This window comes from Nycticebus coucang, chromosome 6 (genome assembly GCF_027406575.1).
Source record: "Nycticebus coucang isolate mNycCou1 chromosome 6, mNycCou1.pri, whole genome shotgun sequence".
Taxonomy (NCBI): domain Eukaryota; kingdom Metazoa; phylum Chordata; class Mammalia; order Primates; family Lorisidae; genus Nycticebus; species Nycticebus coucang.
Window position 1 is genome coordinate 67,773,458 of NC_069785.1, and position 3,650 is coordinate 67,777,107.

The following is a 3,650-nucleotide window of genomic DNA, read 5'->3' on the forward strand; positions in this document are numbered from 1 at the left end:
TTCCCATCAGAGTCCTTTCCTTGTCTCCCCAGTGGGACTGAGCTATGTGAGCTGCATAGTGCTATATGTGGAGAACATGAGCCTACACGGACCCTCTCCTTCCAGGACTCCTCTGAGGGAGAGGCTACTGCTGTCTTCAGCCAGGAGCCCAGAATAGAGAGAGCTTGGGAGGTGGCCATAGGTCTAGACTATTCAAGGCCTGGATGTGCCTCAGCCACAAGTGGCCATCTGGAGTTTCTTCAGGCCAGGAAGGTCTAAAGCAGCTCCTAGCCCTTTCCTGGAACACACTGGAAACCCACCAATAGCCCCAACCCCTGCCCAGAGGATCGAGAGGCTAGGAGGCTAATTTAGCCATGCCACCTGTGACCCAAGCCTATGGCCAGGGGTCCCCACCCTGCTGTGGGGAAAGGAGCTCGGGAACAGTGTGAGGGGTCTGACCTGATCCTGGTGGCTCCAGAGGAGGATTCTTTGTCTCTAATGCTCCTTGGACTCCCCGCCTTTTTCCTGTGGCTGCCCCTGTGGCCTGAGGAGGCTTTGCATGTTTGGGTGGGAAGAGGATGATCTTGGGGACCTTGGCTGTAACTGTCAGGAGATGCCTGAGAGTCCAGAGACCCAGAGTTCAAAGTAGTGAGGTCCTCCCCCTCTGAGAAAGTTGCTCTCCTCCCTCTCCTGGGTACAGTCTGTCACAGTCTTACCTCTCCCTGTGCCTTTATAATTCTATTCCCCAGGTTACCATCTTGAAATACAGTCCTTCTTCCTCACCAGTGTGAATATCCCCATCTTTCAAAGCCCTGTCTCGGTCTCCTCCTTACAGCCCTCTCTAACTATCCAGACCCATCTTGATTGTTTCTTTCTCGGGTCTTAGATAGTAATGTTCAGTCACACATAGGTGGTACTCTGTAATTTGCAAAGCACATTCATGTTGATTGTCTCATCTTCAGTTTTATAGCCAATCTGTGAGGTGGAAATGATCATGCCCATTTTACAGAGGGAGAACTGAGGCTCAGAAACATGAAGTCATTCAGATATAGTAGGTCTTCAGCTCCAACTTGCCGCTGGGAACCAGGGATCTAACATAAACCTTGTCATGGGACCCTCTGCTCGGAGGAGCCACCATGGAAATCACACTCCAAGAAATATGTCCACTAGAGCTCTCCATCCTCTGGTTGCCACAGAATCTTCCTTTAGCTTAAAACAGGGTCTCCTCAGTGTCTCTGATGAATTCTCCACAGTCAGAACATTTTTACGCAGAGCAACTATGGTGCTCACTGTACTTACCACAATGTGTTTACAAACCCCTTAAAGTCCCCAGTGTGTTCACCGCTGACTATGGAATTCTTACTATGTTACCGTGATGTTCAACTAGCTTACCATGGCATGCTCACTGTTCATAGTGTCCTCATAACACTTTGTCTTTTCCTTTTTTTTTTTTTTGAAAGGAGGTCTCACTCTGTCTCTCAGACTGAAGACTGAAGTGCAGTGGTGTGTTCATAGTTCACTGCAACCTTCAACTCCTGGGCTCAAGTGATACTCTCAACCTCAGCTTCTAGGGTAGCTAGGACTATAGGCACCTACCACCATGCCTGACTAATTTTCATTTTCTAAATTTTCTGTAGAAATAGGGTCTTGCTATGTTGCCCAGGCTACTCTCAAACTCCTGGCTTCAAGTGCCTCGGCCTCCCAAAGGACTGGGATTACAGGCGTGAGGCACCATAACCAGCCTTCACCACATTTTTATAGTTTGCTCACACCCAGTGATGTTGTAGCATTGATTGCATGAACCCATGAGTTCATATCCTATATGTGGACATTGCAGTATCTGTGCGGTGCCCCCTGTATTTCCCACAAACATCCACATTCACAATTTTGTATAGGATTAAGGAGTATACACTCACCAGAGTGTCATCTCAAGAGTGCTCACAGTCCCCTAACTTTTCACACTCACCATGATGTGTGTGCCCTTGTTCTAAAGCACAAGCTCACTCATACACCTACTAGACTCTGCTGCTCTGCTTCCAATGACCCACGGTCTCTTTCCATGACTCCCCCCAGGAAGTCCCAGGTGGCTCTGGGTGTGGTATGGCTCTAGCTCTGACTGAGATGCTGCAGCCCAGAAGAGCCTGCAGCAATGATGGGGGCAGCCTTGGGAAGGGATGAGGTGAGGTGGATGCTGGGTAGATGCCCTGTCCGGAAGGGAGACTGTATGTTCTCCAGAAACATTGCTATTTTATTGGCTAGAAAGAACATCTGTGGAAAGTTAAGTGTAAGGAGCCTCTCTCTTTCCAAGCAGAATCATTTGCCCACACAGCATCTGGGCCATAAGGGACTCACTCCCTTCTCCGGGTCACCTCCAGGACTCTAGCACAAGGAAGGGAAATTGGAGGTTAGAAAGATTGGGCTGTCTCTTGGTAACCAGGCTAAGACAGATGGCATGAGACAGAGGGATAGAAGCAGACATCTGACCTTGCACAGACCACTCTTAGTCGGTTTGCCTTTGGTTCCCAGAAGCAAAGCAGTCTTCAGTGTGGCCGAGTCAGACAATGTTTTCCCTACCAGAAAAGAGCTTTGGGGACAGAATGTTGGCCAGTGACAGGGAAAACACAGAAAGATGAGAAAGAATTTGAATTCCACCCATAATTTCTTTCTTTCTTTTTTTTTTTTTGAGACAGAGCCTCAAGCTGTTACCCTGGGTAGAGGGCCGTGGCATCACGGCGCACAGCAACCTCCAACTCCTGGGCTCAAGCGATTCTCCTGCCTTTGCCTCCCAAGTAGCTGAGACTACGGGCACCCACCAAAATACCCAGCTAGTTTTTGATTGCAACCATCATTGTTGTTTGGTGGGCCCAGGCTGGATTCGAACCCGCCAGCTCAGGTGTATGTGGCTGGTGCCTTAGCCACCACCCACAATTTTAAAAAATTAAAATATAATTTTCATGTTGGAAAATTTAACCTGTTTGAATGTACAGTACAATGATTTTTGGCAAATACACACAATCATGTAACTACCATCACAATCAAACTATAAAATATTTCCATTACAGCTTCACACAGTGGCAAAATCATAGCCAGTGAGATTATCCAAGGTGCAATTATTGCTAATTGAAAACTTTTCCCAATACCCCGCCATGACAACCTGAAATACAGTGGGCATTGGAAATTGTTGACAGTCTATATGGAGACTGGAAAAAAACAAATTTCATGACCTCAGAAGTTTCCTTTGTAGTCCACTCCTGTCTCATCCCCAGTCACTGGCAACCACTGATCTTTCCCTGTAGTTTAGCTGTTTTGAGAATGTCCTTAAATGGATCACAGTGTATAAGCTTTTGGGGTTTTTTTTTGTTTTTGTTTTTGTTTTTAAAGACAGAGTCTCACTTTGTCACCCTGGGTAGACTTCTGTGGCGTCACAGCTCACAGCAACCTCCAACTCCTGGGCTTAAGCAATTCTCTTGCCTCAGCCTCCCAAGTAGCTGGGATTACATAGGCACCTGCCACAACACCCGGCTATTTTTAGAGATGAGGTCTTCCTCTGGCTCAGACTGATCTCGAACCCATGAGCTCAGGTAATCCACCTGCCTCAGCCTCCCAGAGTGCTAGGATTATAGGCGTGAGCCACTGTGCCTGGCCCACATGCACTTTATTTTTTTTTATTA

The 3,650-nt window shown here is 47.5% G+C and overlaps 1 non-coding gene across 1 annotated transcript; it reads left to right on the plus strand.

The window, feature by feature from the left end:
- Positions 1–3,039: 3,039 nt before the first annotated feature.
- On the plus strand, positions 3,040–3,179 carry LOC128589286 (U4 spliceosomal RNA). The gene has a single exon (XR_008380888.1). It is a non-coding gene; the product is annotated as a U4 spliceosomal RNA (small nuclear RNA).
- Positions 3,180–3,650: the final 471 nt, after the last annotated feature.